Raw genomic sequence first — 19,026 nt, forward strand, 5'->3', positions numbered from 1 at the left:
TTGGAATCTAAAAACTGACATTTGTCACACAATATCGACACTTCTAGAAATATTTTATTCAATTTACACTTGGAATAGTGAAGCCTATGAAGCACTTTAAACTGAATGAGTTTAATGGAACATCTGTGGACCAGTTCAAGATTTAGTTCTCAAATTTCACTTGGAAATTCTACTGCAAGTTCTTCCCAGGCAGATTTAATTTTCGCCATAGATTGACTTTTCACCTGTTCTAAACCCTTGTAAATCATGGAAATGGTACCACCCTCTCCACGACATTATCCCAGAAATGTGTCCAGATACATGGATGACGACGTGGCATAATTAGAAATATTACTTCACAAATTCTTTCATTTGAAGGTACCTAAAGAAGTGATCAGCAGGATTACTGTTAAGAGCTTTTTGAATATGAGATCAGGCTGAATCATCCAATGAACTGTGGTTGATTTCCATGTCAGTCATATGGCCTTTTGAGTGGTCCTTGCCGTCAGTCTGAAGGCTTGGCTACACAGAACTAGCTCTAGGCAACATCTCAGACAGAAAAGTTTAAAAAACAAAACAAAAATTCTTAGTTTTTTCTCTTTTCATTTCCTCCAGACTGTGACGTCTGGGAGGATGTAGTGGGTCTCTGATCACATGCATCACACCCCCTGCAGGCAGACTGAAACCTCTGCATGACCCTTTGTTTACAAACACGTGAAGTTGGACCCCCTACCAGCCCCTGACTTAGATACGGGTCAACTCTAGAGCAGGGCACACCAAACAAACACACAGATGCAACAACTGTCTTGACTGCAGCAAACTGATAGAATAAATCAGTTATTTACTTTCACACAATTATTTATTTCATTCATAAATGCATTTTAGACTTTTTTTTTGGGCTTCTGACAGAACCGTTACCATATCCATTTCAAATGTTATTGTTTTTATTATTGTTCTTATTATTATTAATAAATAGTGTATTAAATTTTATGTTCAAGTTATTGCTATTTTAATAATAATAATAATTAAGTCAATAATTATTTATTATTAGCATTATTAAGAATAGGCTACTGTATATTACATTTTATATTAAAATTATTGCTATTTTAATAATAAGACTAATAAAGTCATTTAATATTATTATAATTATTATTATTATTATTAAATGCAGTATGTTATATTTTATGTTCAGATTATTACTATTTCAATAATAATAATAAAAATAATAGTCAATTATGATGATGATAATTATTATTATTATTATTAATATTATTAAATACAGCATATTACATTTTATGTTCAGATTATTACTACTTTAATACCAATAATAGTCAATTATTATTATAATTATAAATAAACATAATATATTACTTTTTGTTCATATTATTACTATTTTAATAATAATAATAATAGTCTATTATTATTATTATTATTATTATTATTATTATTATTATCATCATCGTTGTTGTTGTTATTAATATTAATAATAATAAATGCCGTATAATATGTTATATTCAGATTATTGCTATTTTAATAATAATAAAAGGTCAGTTATTGGTATTGTTATTAATAATAATTAATACAGTATTATATTTTATTTTCAGATTATAACTATTTTAATAATAATAATAAAGCCTTTTATTATTATTATTATTATTAATAATAATAATAATAATAATAATAAATATAAATCACAGTATATTACATTTTATGTTCAGATTAGTGCTATTTTTATAATAATAATAATAATAATAACAATAATAATAACAATAATAATAACAATAATAATAATAATAATAATAATAATAATAATAATAATAATAATAATAAAAGTCATTCATTCATTTTCTTTTCAGCTTAGTCCCTTTAATAATCTGGGGTTGCCACAGCGGAATGAACCACCAACTTATCCAGCACATATTTTACACGGCGAATGCCCTTCCAGCCACAGCCCATCGCTGGGAAACACCCATACACTCTCATTCACACACACACCACGGTCAATTGTGGGAAAAAACGCGGAGAAAACCTGTGTGAACATGAGGAGAAATGCCAACTGCCTTCCTGCTGTGAGGTGACAGCATTACCTGCTGCGCCACCACGTTGCCGTAATATAGTCAACTATAATAATAATAATAATAATTATTATTATTATTATTATTATAGCCATGTTGGGTTAGTGTGATTTAACCAAGTAGGACTCATTCCTGGATTAACATCTAGGTTAATACTGGAACAATATTCCCATCAACCAATCAGAATTAAGGGATATCTTTACTGTTTTGTTACCGTTATGTTATGTTTATGCTTACTGTTAGGTTTATCCACTTCTACATGATTGTTATCCAACTGTTATTCTCCTCTGATTTTGGAAATAATTTACTGTTATGGTTGTGTTTAGGGCTAGGGAATGGGTATGGATTACATATTCCAACAAAAAATGATGTTCCAGGGTCAACACAGATGTTAATCCGGTATCGCATTGTACTTGGCAAAATCACACCCGGCAACCATGTTGTGTATATACTGTATAATCACACATTTAAACACATAATTACGACAAAGCAGAGAAAAATGCCATTTTTAAAATCAGTCACAATTTTTATTATTTTTATTTAAGTAAAACATGGCGGTTCATTCCGCTGTGGTGACCCCTGATTATTAAAGGTACTGAAAGCTAAAAAGAAAATGTATAAATAAATAAAACATTCTTGCTGTGTAGCCATTTTTATTTTTCTATTGCATTAGTATGTGATTGTCCAGAATGACAACATTATTCTCCTTTTTGAATTCTGTATTGTTTTGACATTTTTCATTGTTTTTATTTTTTGTGAAACTCTTTTCTCCTCCTCTTTTCTCTTTTCTTTCTCTGCCCTTTTTTTTTTTAAGATCCCAGGCACATCCGCAATCCTGAGGCCCTATAAGGAGCTTTCACGCTTTTTGGTTTGCTTTAGATGTTTAATACCCCTCTCTTTTGTGTCAGGGAGCTGGAGAGGCGTTAAGAGGCGCTGATAAACCCACTTAGATCCCTTCCTGGCCCGTCACCCCGGCCTGCCAGGATGCTTTAGCGGGGAGCTGATCTGTGACGGCCTGCCACTCAAACTGAGCACTTCTGAAAGCAAGCACAATAGAGCGAGCAGCGCAACACAACCGCTGGATCCCCTCTCCATTTCATTCTTTCCCTTTTTTTCCTTCATTCATTTAAGGGGCGAGAGTGCCTTCGACCTTTGCCGCTCTCTCTCCTCGCGTTCCTCACTTTCGACCCTCCCGTCCTGCTTTGAGTCTCTGGGTTTCTCCCTCTCCGGCGGGTGACAGTGGGCCGGTGAGGACAGAAGGGGTGATATGGATCAACGGTCTGTCCAGATGAAGGGCCGCACGCTGCTCGGAAGATAATGGGGAGAAAGAGAAGCGAGTGAGGAAAAGGAGAGTGACAGGCGCTGGGAGATTGACAGGGCGCTTGCTGTGATCCCAGGGGGCTGTTGGGGGTAGCGGAGCCCGAAATGTCAGCGCTGATATCTGCTCCTCTCGCCGTGTCTGCCTGAGTCCTATCACAGCACTGCAGCTGCCTGTCCTCGCCCTCTCGCTCGCTCATTCGCTTTCTGCCTGTCTCACTGCTTTACCACTGCCACCTTTTCTTTCTCTTCATCTCTCTCTCTCTTTCGTTCTGTTTATCCAGCTGTGCCCTACATCTTTCACTCACCTTTCGCACTGTCTAAGCACACGTTTGTGTGTGTGTGTATTTTGTTCGGTTGCACTTTATATTAGCTGTTTTTAACTGTGTACGTGCAGTTTAATTCTGTTCATGTTGTTTTGCAAATCACTTTTACTGGTATTCAAGTGGAAAATGAGAGTTTGAGATTCAGGGGAAGTTTACAAGACATTATTTTCAGCCAAAAACAGTCAAGTTTTTAGTGTTCGTTTACAACAATGGCTTTTTTGAGACTAAAAATCCATAAATCTGAAACTCTCACATTATACAAATGGCTAATTCTACATGCTTATTAGTGCTAAGCTGTACAGGTACTGTTTACTAACAAGGCCACAGCACCAAATCCAGAATATACATTTCATATATTCACATGAAATATTTGCATATATTTTAAATAAATTTGTGTAAATGCAGCATTTTTACAGTATACAATATACAGTTGAAGTCAGAATTATTAGCTCCCCTAAATTATTTGGCCCCTTATTTATTTTTTCCTCCAATTTGTTTAACAGAGAGATTTTTTTCAACACATTTCGAAACATAATAGTTTTAATAACTCATCTCTAAAAACTGATTATGTTATCTTTGCCATGATGACAGTAAATAATATTTGACTAGATATTTTTCAAGACACTTCTTTTCAAGACACTTCAGCTTTTATTCTAGACAAAATAAAACAAATAACAAGAAAAAATATTATCAGACATACAGTGAAAATGTTCTTGCTCTGTTAAACATCATTTGGGAAATATTTAAAAAAAGAAAAGAAAAAATTCAAAGGGTCTTATAATTCTGACTTTAACTCTTTGTAAACAATGAAATGTAAAAACATGAAAATCTTGTCCTGTTAACGTGATCCATTTTTAAAACACAAGGGAAAAAATGTTAAAAAAGTGTAAATGTAGCCTCAGGGGTATGGGTAGGTTTAAGGATGGAAGAGGTGAATTATAGATATTGTAATTAGGAAATGTGTTGTTACATATAGGTATTAGGGCTGTTCAGTATATTAAAATAATCAAAATATCACAAAAGTGCATATATCAATATTCATATTGAAAATGTTTGCAATAAATCAACAATTTAATGCTATATATAGTATTAAAGGCATGTAAAGATGATTACTATAAAGATAGTTTAAAGTGGCTTCTTTTTACACAAGCACATTTTCTGTACACTAAAAATATCCACTGAAAGCAGTGTCTAATGATTGACAATGATTTATCATTTATTTCTTATTTTAAAATGCATTATTGGATCTCTGTTCCATCTATCCTTAATGGTAAAAAGTATAACTATTTTTGGTTTTTGGTTAGTTTTTTTTTTTTAAATTTAACTTATTTGGACAAAAACTGTACAAAATTTTTACAGTACAGAAATTGGGTAATCATTTTTCAGTTTAAATTATAATTCCTGTACTTTTTAAGCAGTCACAGAAGGCAGAGACATTGGGCTCTATTTTAACGATGTCGGTGCAAAGTCTAAAGCGCGTGGTGCAAAAGCATTAAGGGCATGTCCGAATCCACTTTTGGCATTTTAAGGATGGAAAAATATGGTTTACACCACGACAAATGGTCTAACATTGTTGTGCTTATTCTCTTAATGAGTTATGGGTGTGTTTTAAGAATAAACCAATCAGAGTCTTATCTCCCATTCCCTTTAAAGAATCGGTTGTGGAGTGTCATAGCGCATTTGCTAGGTGGAAAAACGGGACGGTTTGCTAATGAGAAAACAGTTAAACAGACCATCTGCAATGCGAGGATAAAAAACAAGCCTCCTCCAGTCGGCCTCTTTACTTTCTTTTAAAATAGATATAAGGAAACGTTTTGTACGCACTCCACTGAAGACATCCATTAGCCTACGTATTTAATTTTGTTTGTTAAGAGCAAAAATTTGTTTCAGAACTATTTCTAAATTCTGTTCTAATTACCAGCAAACGAATAAAAGAACAATAATAACAAAGTTTTTAATAAAACAAATATTAATATGCATAAAATAAATAATATTACTACTACTAATAATAACAATAACATTATGCACAGGCAATTTGTCATGAATAAACTGAAAAAAGCTTGAAAAAAGATGAAGAAGGCATGGAGGTAGTGTTTTTATATTTATGTAAAAAATTATAATTTTTCTAATAATCTTTTAGTGTTTTTTTATTTGTTAAGATATTTGCGTATTTCTGTAAGATGTGTAACAAAAGTCCACAAAAGTCCACAAAGTTTTTGAAATGGATTTGCTATTTAAACAATGTGGTGCAAAGCAGGAAAATTAGGGTTGCGCTGCTCTGAAAATAGCAACACATCGCGGCATACACGTCTTGCGCCTTACTGCACTGGGAGTATGATAGGGTCCAAAGTGTGAATGTGACCACATGTACAGTATATGTAAACAGTGCTTTTAAGACTCTGCTGTTATTATTGGTCTCTGATGATCTGATCACATGTGGTCATTTGAGACACATTACGTTTTCACCTGGTAATAACATGCATCTCAAATGCATCTTCTGTGACCACATGTGATTGAAGGGTCGAGGGATGAGGCGTTGTTTCATCACACATCACATCAATCACTGAAACACAGAAAAAAAAAACAAAAAAAAAACAGCCATGACATTTTGAACAAATTAGTCACTTTATATATTAATTAAACTGGATTTAGTTATTAGATGTTTAGTTATGCCACAGCGGAATGAACTGCCAACTTATCCTTAAATGTTTTTTTTTTTGCAGCAGATGCCCTCTTAGTTGCAACCCATCACTGGAAAACACCCATACACTCTGGCACCCACACATACACTACAAGTAATTTAGCTTATTCAATTCACCTATACCGCATGTTTTTGGACTGTGGGGGAAACTGGAGCACCCGGAGGACTCTCCACACAAAAATGCCAATTGACCTAGCCAGGGCTTGAACCAGTGACCTACATGCTGTGAGGCGACAGCGCTACCCACTGCACTACATTGTTGCCTTATTTTATTTAATTTATTCATTTATTTTTACTTAAATGCAAACACAGCGGGACCTGTAGCTAAGCGGTTAGAATGTGCTTTGACATGTTGAGCCGTGTTGCTCATTTGAGGAATGTGAGTTGAGTCCATCCTCTCATCAATAATCCTAAAAAAAAATCTATCAGGACATCCCAAATTTGATTGAACCTGAACCGCATAATGCATCAACACCCCCACAACGGCAAAATGCTGAATCCCAACAATAAAATGCCTCATCTGGTGTTCCAGACACACGCTGATCTTATTCCCATCTGTAAATGTGTGTCTTAACCTCTCACGCATGACCGTGTGTGTGTGTGTGTGTGTGTGTGTGTGTGTGTGTGTGTGTGTGTGTGTGTGTCTGTCACCTCTTAATGATGTATGTCTGGCCAGTGGAGAGGTCACTGTCACAGACGGGCTGGTCAATTGCCCTTGTTGGGGGATCAGCGTGGTGAACGCTTTCCCTGTAGACTTTGCCATTAAACGGCACTGTGGCCCGGCCCAGACAGAGACGTATTAGCTCTCTATCATTCTTATTGATCACTGCAAGGCACGAGCTTCTGTCTAATCAAATGCCCATTAGTCTGCGTGTGTGCGCACTGCTGCTTTTTGTAGCCAGACAGACAGTGAGATCATGCTATTCTCACTGTGTGTGTGTGTGTGTTTGGTGGAGAGAGAGAGAAACGGTGTGTTTGCTCGTTGAAGGAGCTCTAATTTAGCTTAAGCAACATTGACACAGTCGCCGTTACTGACTCATGGCAGTCTTAGTAATTCTATTTTGCATTCTGAGGAGGATTTCTTTCATTTATTTATTTATTTTAAAAACCGGGATGTTTTTGGATGTGGATGGAATTGAGCAAGCGCCGTCCCGTCCTCTGCCGTTTGGCCTGAATTGTGTTTATTGCTGGAATTCTGCTAATGGGTTGCTGTGGGATCTTAGCCAAATGTCCACAGCGCCGCAAGCGTCACGGACCGAACCAATGGCCCTTCACATGAATTATCATGTCCTACTTAAAAAAATAAACAAGCTTTTTGGGCCTTTCGGGAGCCTTTCACACGGATAAGTTCAAACCCAAGAGTTGTTGAGCGCTCTAGTATTCTGGTGCTTTTGTTTTAAATGCACGATCTGGAACGATGTGTACGTTACATCAGCCAGCACAACAAAACACTTGACATAATCTGCTGCGTAGAGGCTATTATTACTGTCATTTCTAATTAAAAAGCGAACTATGGTACTGTATTTCTCTGCCAGTTACACACAATACTCGCAAACACATGCTGAACACACAGTAAAAAAAAGGTAATTAACGGTTTCTTGTATTTTGTGATTCATGGGTGTTTTCACACTTTCAAATTGCATTATCGGGCATTTATCACTCCTCTGGAAACAATTGATGTTGAAATTTTACATGTAAAGATTAACAGTGACTTTTACTGACGTTTTTATTAGTAGTCTGAAACAATAAATTGTAAAAGAAATGAAATGTGTTGAAATAAATCTATAAAAATAAGTTTGAAAATTATAATTTTTTTTTATGTACCTTAATTAGCTTGACCAATCCAAGAAATATACAATTTCAAACTGCAAAAAAGTAATTTGTTAAACATTTAGACATTTGAAGTTGTTGAAGCAAAGATCAAGATCCCATAAGTATAAAAAACAAATAACCTGAATACCAGAAAAAAAAGCTACAGGATTTTTAAAATGCAATAAAATGAAGAAAACATGATTCGCTTATTATCTTTAACTTTTATTTAATTGACAAAAAAGTACAAAGAAAAGATTTCCAAAATGTTTAGTGAGCAAATAAATTCTATTGTGGAAATATAATTTTTGCTTTTGATGGTGCTAAACACTTCAACAATGTGGAGACAGAAGCAAAATAAAAGTGAAGTGGTCAGAGAATATCCAAATGAAACCTTTTTGAAGCAGTTCGTAATGTGAAATGGTGATACACGAGTTCCTTATGTAAAATGAGCATTGCAATCCTTGCAAGGAAAGCAGGATCATGATTTATTATTTTGTGACATGTCTTAGAATTGTGAAATAAATCAAAAATAACATTTGTCAATGCTAAATCCCAACCAATTTTAGTCTTTCACAAACTACCATACTTAGGCCCAATACCAATTCTATTTTTCTACCTCTACCTCTTCCCCTTGCCCCTTAAAACAGTGTGAATGGGAAGGGCTTCCAAAATTTACCCCTAAGAAATGGGACAGTCCTACAGCAGTGGTCCCCAACCTTTTTCTAAATGCGGACCGGTCAACGCTTGACAATTTTACGGCGGACCGGGGGGTTGAAATAATAATAATAATAAACGTGAATCCACAGTGTACTTGTATGGAACTTTTTTTAGCACATTGCTCCCACATTACAATGCTATTATAACATTATGAAGTAATAACTTTATTAACACATTGCTCCAACAATATAACATATTAGAACATCATAAACTGTTCGTAACGCTAAATCAATGGGAGCCCTGAGCTTGTTTCTTTGTAACGAGATGGTCCCATCTGGGGGTAATGGCAGAAGGTAGATTGTCGGAAAGAGCGTGTGCAGGTCTAGAACGTGCTGACGTGAGACGTCTGCTTTAGCCAATCAGAACAGTCAGACGCATTCACGTCTCCGCGGTTTATGAGAATAAAAGCCTTTGAATATTTTTCCAGACACATTTAGCTGCTAGAAATTAGGCAGATAGCATTTATATTTTCATCTCAATGCCAACCGTGTAAATAATTATCGATAAGATGCTTATGATAAGCCGTTGTTTGTTTACCTTCAAGCTTTGCGTGTGCCTGTGAAACAGCCCGTGAGCGCCAGCACACACATATCATGTACATCTCGACATGCGAAAGTGTTTCTCTGTATGTTTTCATCAAAGTTGTTCACAATACTGATCCATCCACAGAGTTTGTGATGTAGTCAAATGTTTACAAATACAAGTGCAGCCGTTTAGAGCTCATTTCTGGTTAATGATGGCAGAATTACCAGTATTTTGGAATGGATGTGTGTATGCTCTTTCCCGGAACAATTCCGTAACGTCCTCGCCTGTGTGAACAGCTCTTTTTTGAGTTTACCGATAAAGTAATTCCGGAAATTTTCCACATATTTACCGGTATCACAGTGTGAAAGGGGCTATTGACACCCGAAGTGTATTGCTTGTGTCCAGTCTACTCCTTTGTCTTGTTTTGGTGGCTGTCACTGCAGAAAACCCTGCTTCACACAGATAGGATGTTGAAAATGGCAACAGGGTTTTCAGCTCTGTGTTAGCGATCTCTGGGTATTCTGCCATGCCTTTAATCCAGAACACCGGCAGAGTTGTTGTCTCGAACACTGTTTTAAGGCCGCCGTCATTTGCGATCTCCAGCAGTTGGTCTTCTTCTTGCACGGACATGCTGGATTCAGCTGGTTTGTTGACAAATGGGTCACGTATCCATTCCTTGGCCTTTTGCGGGTCCTTTGAGGTTGAGAAGTAGCGCTCAAACCCCTTTAAGAACGGATACTGGGGATCGTGCACCAGCTTGGTGAGTGAGGGCGCAGGCTCAGTCTCACACAAAATCCCCGCTAATGTTTGAAACGTCCAATATGCCTCTGTTCACGCACCGTCCCCACAACACCAGTTTGGCTTTAAATGCAGCTACTTTATCTGCCAACTTAAAGATAATCAATTCTTGTGCGGCCTGGTACTGATTGATCCATGGACCGGTACCAGTCCGCGGCCCGGGGGTTGGGGACCACTGCCCTACAGCACCTACATCGTAAGTCATCGTGATTATTTGCTTTATTGACGATCCTGACTGCTGTAGTTATTCCAGCAGCAGTATTTTTTGGTATTTATCTTCAGGAAATCACAGCAGGCATATTTCATGTTATCATAACGATCTAATGTGGCAAAAGATAATAACTGTACTGTACATTTACACAGTGGCCATATTCATCTATGTAAACACACAAAAAACAACATTAACACACCAGACACTGTAAAAAGCTTATTTCCAGCCACTAGACATTACTGAGAGGGTATTTGAGTGTCATCGAGTGACAGAATGTTGTGGGACTGCTGTACAGGATTTATTATCAGGCATTATAGATAGCAAAATTTAGCGGTTTTTATTTTAGTGTTTTTTTTAAGCATGACGGTAAAACATGAACACGGTTATGAATATAGTAATATGAATATGTGAATATTAAAGCAATATATATGTATTCATAAAACGTTTTATTTATGAATATATATATTGTGCTTGTTTGTTGTAAAAATTCGTAATAATGACAAAAAACCTAATTTGTATATCTCCTGACTTCTAGGGGCAGCCATGATGCCGTTGTGGCTGGTGTATTCTGTGAAATTTTCTTACCCCTTGGTTTTGAGTGTGGTCCTGAAAAATCTCCATTCAAAGTGCTATCTACCCCTTCCCTTTAGCCCTACACCTTCAAGCTAAAGAGAATTGGGACACTCTCCTGCCCCTTCTCAAAAACGCGCAAAATGAGGGGTAGGGGTTAGGGAAAGGCCAAGGGTAGAATTGGGATTGGGCATTAATATTGTAAAAATATTGTGGAAATTCAGAGAAATCTTATTATAAAGCAAGCCCCAGCTGACTGTGCTCCACCTTTAAACTTCGGATCCAACTGCATGAAAAACAGTCAATGAGATGAAAATGTTGACTGGTACATAATTGTGTTTTGGGAACTGACTGGATAGATGGTAGATGGGCGTTGTTAACAAAATGTGGGAAGATTTGAATGCCAGTTGTACTCCCTCTGATACAGAATGTTTTTACAAAACAAGGAGCTAAATTTTACATATCTTATTCATTCAAACTGCTACTTCCTGCGAAGGCAAGACAGAAACGAGTCATGCACTGATAGCCCCGCCCTAAAAGCATTCCATGTGACCAGAAGCAATGAAAAGTTGTTTCCAAGAAGGAGGGAAGGTTGCACTGTTAAAAATTTTTGTGTTTCACTCAATCGATTTGTGTTGGGACAACATGAAAGAACTAAGTTAACTCATTAGTTTTTACAAATTTATGTTTAAGTTATTATTAAGTCATCACAAATAATTCAGTCATCTCAAACAACCCTCAAGAATTATTTCAGCACATTTTAAATATGTAGTTTGAACTAACAGCAAACACAATTTTGTTTGAGTGCTTGGTAATTGTAGATTATGAGTACAGAAAGATACATTATTTACTCCAAACACTACTGAATACTTATAAAAATAAGAAGAGTACATTTTGTTTGCTGGCTGACTTTAAATAAATTCACAGATACCTGTAATTTGAAGACCAGAAACATTAGTATTGATTCATTCAAACACTTTCCTTGCCATAAAATTAGCGTCTGACCAAGTTCTACAAATGGATATTCAGTAAGGTCAAGCACAGAACCACCAGTGTCCAGAGCTGTTCTTTGCTGTGAGTGTTTAGTAAATACTGACAGTACTATTTTAATGCCAAAAAGACAGTTTGCACTCGTTCAGTCTGTTAACAAATCAGACCCTGAATCTAATAAATGAACATTTTAGGCTGCAACTTATATTAAGTTATAACTTGTAACACCTTATCTATACCAAATGCAGTGCTAAGACAACTAATCACATTAGTGACTCTTGATATGTAGATCAACAAAAAGCTATTTGCTTTAAAAATTACTTAATTTTGGGCGAGGCAGTGGCGCAGAAGGTAGTGCTGTCGCCTCACAGCAAGAAGGTCGCTGGGTCGCTGGTTCGAACCTCGGCTCAGTTGGGGTTTCTGTGTGGAGTTTGCATGTTCTCCCTGCCTTCGCGTGGGTTTCCTCCGGGTGCTCCGGTTTCCCCCACAGTCCAAAGACATGCGGTGCAGGTGAATTGGGTAGGCTAAATTGTCCGTAGTGTATGAGTTTGTGTGTGAATGTGTGTGTGGATGTTTCCCAGATGTTAATAAATGTTAATAAACACTTAACTAGGTTTATTAGCCTAAGTAGGCAAGTTAGAGTAACAAGGAAGGCTATTGAGTAACAGTGGTTTGTTCTAAAGGCAATTGAAAAAAAATTGTGGTCAAATGAGCTAGTAATATTAACCCTATAAAGGTTTTAAAATAACTGAAAACTGCTTTTATTCTAGTCTAAATAAAACAATAAAAATAATATTATAGAAAATACTGTGAAAATGTACTTGCTCTGTTAAGTATCATTTGGGAAATATTTTTCAAGGAAAAAAAGTCTTGATTTTAACTATACATATATACTGTATATTATACTATCAACATAATTTAAGGGATGAGTTCAGTTGCTCTCTAGGAAGGCATCTCTTACTATGGTTTGGAAAGGCTCTGATGAACATAAAAGAGGAATAATTCTCTAGCTCTCTCTCTCTCTCGTTCACACAGTCTGCTTGCTCATTCAGTTGATGTTAATTGAGTGTAATTGAAAAGAAAACAAAAGAGGAGTCTTTTGTAGCGCAGCTCTTTGATTGGGTTGTGGTTTGGAGCTTGTGTCTGCTGGAGAGGACAGAAAACAAACGAGTCGTGGCCTGGTCATCAACGGGTCATTAAACCCACCTTCACCTACTCGGGTACTTAACACATCAAAGCTCAGCACTAGCCTCAATCCTAGTCTGCGTGTGTATCTGGTGGTCACTTGTTATTCTGAACACTAAGGTAAAAATATCTTTAAAAATACACTGGTAAAAATGCTGGCTTCCACACAATTCCCTCATGTTGTCACAACAACAATTAATACGTTAACTTAAACATTTATACAAATTTAAGTGGTTTGAACATACTGTAAAACAATTAAGTTGTCCACCAAAGAAACCTTATGAATTGTGTTGTTTCAGCTCATTTTAAATAAGTAGTTTGAACAAGCCACAAAAGTCATTTTTTGAGTGTATTATTATTATTGTTGTTGTTATTTTTGTAGCTATTGTTCATTCATTCATTCATTCATTTTCTTTTCGGCTTAGTCTCTTTATTAATTCAGTATCGCCACAGCGGAATGAACCGCCAATTTATCCAGCACGTTTTTATGCAGCGGATGCCCTTCTAGCCGCAACTCATCACTGGGAAAGTAGCTATAGTTGTTATATAAATTTATTTGAAACAAATGATCTATTTATTGATATTATAGGCTGCACAGTGGCGTAGTCAGTAGCACAATTGCCTCACAGCAATAAGGTCGCTGATTCGAGCCTCGGCAGGGTCAGTTGGCAATTCTGTGTGGAGTTTGCATGTTCTCCCAGTGTTCGCTTGGGTTTCCTCAGGGTGCTCTGGTTTCCCCCATAAGTCCAAAGACATGCGTTACAGGTAAATTGGGAAGGCTAAATTGTCCATTGTGTATGTGTAAGAACGGGTGTGTGTGGATGTTTCCCGGTGATGGGTTGCAGCTGGAAGGGCATCCGCTGCGTAAAAAATCTGCTGAATAAGTTGGTGGTTCATTCTGCTGTGGCAATCCCAGATTAATAAAGGGACTAAGCCGAAAAGAAAATGAATGAATGTTATTATTATAATTATGGTTTTCTTGTTGTCATTAACTAAAGTCAGCAATAAAAAAGACAGCATTTTTGTAATAAAGACAGTAAAATTGCCATGTAATTCTTAAACACTATAATCACCATGGCTGCATGGTGTCAGTAAACGCTAATATGTGTGTGTGTGTGTGTGTGTGTGTGTGTGTGTGTGTACACGGCAAACAGCATTTGTGTGTGACTCATCGTTTCAGAAAGGCTTAATTAAACTCCACTACAAATACATCAAATAAACTTTCTTGGTAGTTTTGACTATTGATCTGTGTTTCAACTTCATCCGTGTCTTTCTCTATTACTGACTGCTGTTTATCTGATTTAAAGCAGGAGTAGCAGACACGCTCGTGGGAACAGTGGGCAGGTAGAAGCAGCTCATTTGCATTTAAAGCCACAGGCTACAAAAACAGCTACACTGTAGTCAGACACCAACTGGCAGATTCTGGAGGCTACAGTATAATAAATGATCTGATGGGTATTTTGAGCTAAAACTCTAAAAACACATTCCGGAGACACCAAAAGCTTATCTTACATCTTGTTAAAGGGGTAAAATAGGTGTCCTTTTAAGGCAAGTAATTTCACTCAGCGGCCATCTTTGAAACGCCTCTCATACAGTATGCCCACTGTATGATTCTGTTTAAATGGGGAAACAACAAATTCTCAAAATAGGAAGCAACAATAAATTTAAACAACAACTGTGTCTTTTAGTTTAATTTCTAATCGTTTGAGTCACACAAAATCTGCAGAAATTCACATCTGGTCTCAGCCCCTCTCCTGGACAATCGTCAGTCTATATCAATCGCTGTTTGGCTCCTGTAGAAGGTGAGGCTTCATTCACCAAATTGACCATTACACTTTATCTTATTCAAAACTATAAGAGTGACATGTCTTGTGTGTTCTATAGTCTTTGTGTTCTCCAGAAACAAACTAATTAAGGCCCCGTTTACACTAGTGCGTTTTAGTTTTAAAATGGCGTTTTAGATCAAAAACGATCCGCGTCCACACTAGCGTTTAAACTAGCATTTCTGAACATATCTCCGTCCACACTACGCCACCAAAAACGTATATCACGTGACCATTCGCGCACTCTGGGCATGCGTGTTCTAGCATAAACAGAAAGCATGTGTCTAGCTCAGCATTTGGTTATTGTTAGTCAACAAACGCCGGTTGAACAATGAACGCGATGGCAAAGAAAGCAAGAGAGGTATTTTTGTGGACAGACGACGAGGTTGAGTTGTTATCAAACATAACAAATGAATAACTGCACAATGGCGCCTAAAACAAACAATAGTGCAAACAACGCTCCCATTTCTGTGTCCATGTTGTTGTTTACAGTGAAGGCTGGTCTGCTGTCTTTCAGTAGCTTTGAAGCCATGTGTTATAGTCATGTGATAGGCGCTTGACGAATAAGGGAAGGATACGCAATGACATAAAAGCTCCTATCAGGTAGCGATTCCGAGCAGCCCCGCCTCCATTTTCAGATGTCTCCGTTTTCCCTCATCCAAACTGAGATGGAGCAGCAGCGTTTTACAATGAAACGGCTTCTCCAGCGTTTCCAAAACGCTCCATTTTTCGGCGCTCGAAATCTCCGGCGTAGTGTGGACGGATGGTGTAACCGTAGCAAAACTTATGCGTTTTCAAACCAAAATGCATTAGTGTAAACGGGGCCTAAGTTAACTTAATTGTTTTTATACATCTAAGTGGATTGAACAAATTAATTCAGGGGGGACAACAAAACTGAAAACCACCAAGCTATACAATCCAGACAGCCTATAACAAGCTGTCTGTATAAACACACACAAACACACACACACACACACACACACACACACACACACATAAGCACCAAGCAAGTGGCACACACACACACACACACACAGCAATAAACTAGCTAAATGCATCATCACGCTGTCTCAATCACAAACATACATACGCGAACTCGCTCGCTCAGGAGTCGGGAGCGATTTTGCTAGACGGCACGCTCCCATCCAAAAATAAACCAGTTTCTAACCACTCTCGCTCTTTATTCGGAAATTTGCATGACCTCCATTTGAACAAGCAAAAATTGAGGGTTTAATTAAGATCAAAATAGACAAATGCTGTAAAAAATAAAACCATAAAGTACTTCAAAATATTAATTAAAGCAGTAGTTACTGTATGCTGGTATGTATATATACAATAACCAGAAAAACTGTATGTATCCCAGCATGTCTCACCCAGCAGAAAGTAAAGGCTGCTTTTTGATTAAATGATAGTATTTATGAGTAGATTGAAACCTAAATACAACAACTTTCACTTCTAAATTACTATTCAGAGACGTGCTTTCTGAAAACGATGTGCATTTTATGCTGAAACTGTGTTTGTAAAAGCCAGATATGAAACACGTCATTCTGGTGTTACAATCACTGCAGGGCACAAAGAAACTCTTTGCATTAACACAATACCGACTAGAACTGTGTTTATTTTTCAGTTTTGTTTTGTTTATTTTTTGTGCACGTACAGTATGAGCACTTACTGACAGCCAGTCTGTGCATTGTTCCATCCAAACCAGGTTGTTTGTATGCATTTTTTGCCATATTTTGGAGGGAATTTTAATAACATTAAGGTGTGGGTAAAGGTATAAGCACCTGGGAGAGACATGTTTGTTTGTTTCTGAAGCGTCTGCATGTGTGTGTGTGTGTTTTTCAGAGGGCTATGATTACTCACGTAGCTCTGCGGCGAGCAGACGAGAACGTGCCTGAATCAGCCTGGCGGCGCCTCCACTTCGCTCTGCCAGTGAGGGAGAAACACAGAGTGACGTGGAGAGAGAGAAAAAGAGAGCAAAAATGACAGAGAAACAGTAAAAAAGGTGAAGGGGGACGTGAGTCTCTTGATGAGGCGATACCTTGTCCGTACACACCAACACAAACTGTGCTGAGGTAATGATATGCTAATGAGATGCAAATGATATGCAAATCCAGCAGCAGTATTCCATATCAGCGGTGTGAGAGGATTTCAGTGAGGCCCTTCACCAGTGGGTGGAAAGGAAAGACCTCCTGATCTCACTGTACACACACACACACACCGAATGGATGCACTCACACTCATTTTCCCATCTGATTGTGAAGTTTGGTGAATCTAGGCTGAAAAAAGAAGTGTTGAAAAGTACTATTCCTCCCGTCTGCCTATTTCTGTTATTCTGATTCATGCAGTACTGGAATTTCTATCTTATACAATACCTTATTGGCATAAAACGTTAACACTAATCAAAACAAGTTGCTATGATATTATATATTATTGTTTATACATATGAATAATACAGATTAACTTTAGTGGACAACATTTTTTATATGTGACAATGATTAATTAAAATTTATTAATAAAACAGTTTACTGATTTTAACAATAAATACTTCAAATGTTTATAGTGGTGTAAAACATTAACACTATACTAAACACACTACTATAAAATGATGTATATAGGAACAGTACAGATAAACTGTTCCCTGCTTCAAATGTTGGTATTAGTATAAAACAAAATGACATCACATTTGGATTGTGCTAAAGCTCTCTTGAGGATGAGGTACCAATCCTCAAAAGCTCATGTACTGCAGAAACAATACCTGTCGTACTTCTGTGCAGGAAAAAATGACAACAGACTGGGTCATAGGTCCAATCACTGCATATTTGCGTCACGTAAAGAAAGGGCTTGGGAATAAGTCGCTGGGATGATTCATAGGGGAGTCATTGGGAAAAGGAGGTAAAAATAAATATATAAGACACTGAAAGTGTTTTTTAACCTTGCATACATATCATCCTATTGTTGGGCACTTCAACTAGCAAAATATAACCTTTCGTAACCCAAAATAGGGGCTCTTTAAAACTATTACAACAGCATTAATATTACTAAAGACATATTACAACAGCATTAATTATAGTTAACATTTGCCAGAATAAACCGCAAGTATGGCTCAGTGTTGAGAATTTTTACTACTCCTATATTTTTACTACTGCTATATTTATTGTTTTCCTTGTTTGTTTTTTGCAATGCTCTTCCAATTTTAGTCATAAAAAAGTAAATATGTGCCTTATATATTAACTTATATAAAGGTAAATTAAGACAAATAAATAGTTATAAACAAATAAGCAAATTAAAAACAAAAATAAATTCAAAAGATGAAACATACAGATGAAACGCTTCTTAAAATGATTTAAGTAGGTCTAGGGATGATTTTTGCTGTATTAGAAATCACTCCCTATATACTTTCATGCACTATTCCCTACATTAGTTCACAAATTTAGACCACTTAAAGGAGTGAATGAAAACGAGTGAGTCAATTTGAGCACTGAGTTCAATGGAAGGTATGTAGTTTAGTTTGTTCTTTTCTGCCCCTCAGATTTTCAACTGCAGTGACGTCATTTAACGTTCTGAGAGCTGACTAGTAATGGAAAGGGTGTTGATTTCTGTCACATATACAATTTTTAGCAATTATTTTTTTTATTTAGAAATTTTACACGTTTGATTTCACTGTGGATGCCATCTTGTGGTCAGATGCAGAAATTCATTTTTGTATAAACAAATTTTCACCGTGCATCATAGGTATTTTCTTGCTGTTGAATGAACATCAGTTGTACACTTGTTTTTGTGGTGCATTGTGGGATTGATTGAGCATACTTTAGAACGTCCATTGGGTTTTCTAACAACACTACAAATGGCTGCTTCCATAAACAGTGACAGCACACATGCTGCAAATCCTCAAAACGCAAACACATTGCGCTGCATTTTCTCACAACACAAACATTTTACAAAAACGCGCTTCATTTTCTTACAACACAACAGAAATGTTTCAAGGAGACCCTAA

At 36.8% G+C, this 19,026-nt stretch overlaps 1 protein-coding gene across 25 annotated transcripts in view; it reads left to right on the forward strand.

The window, feature by feature from the left end:
• LOC137487924 (uncharacterized) overlaps nt 1-19,026 on the forward strand; it is a 410,987-nt gene that overhangs the window by 67,699 nt on the left and 324,262 nt on the right. For 14 of the 25 annotated variants that reach the window (XM_073926252.1, XM_073926259.1, XM_073926255.1 and 11 more), the window contains one exon: nt 16,875-17,034. The exons of the other annotated variants lie outside the window; for them this stretch is intronic. The gene's annotated coding sequence lies outside the window, so the exon portion shown is untranslated. Of the gene's footprint in view, nt 1-16,874; nt 17,035-19,026 lie in introns of those variants that run through there. 25 annotated transcript variants of the gene reach the window in all.

This window comes from Danio rerio, chromosome 16 (genome assembly GCF_049306965.1).
Source record: "Danio rerio strain Tuebingen ecotype United States chromosome 16, GRCz12tu, whole genome shotgun sequence".
NCBI lineage: Eukaryota > Metazoa > Chordata > Actinopteri > Cypriniformes > Danionidae > Danio > Danio rerio.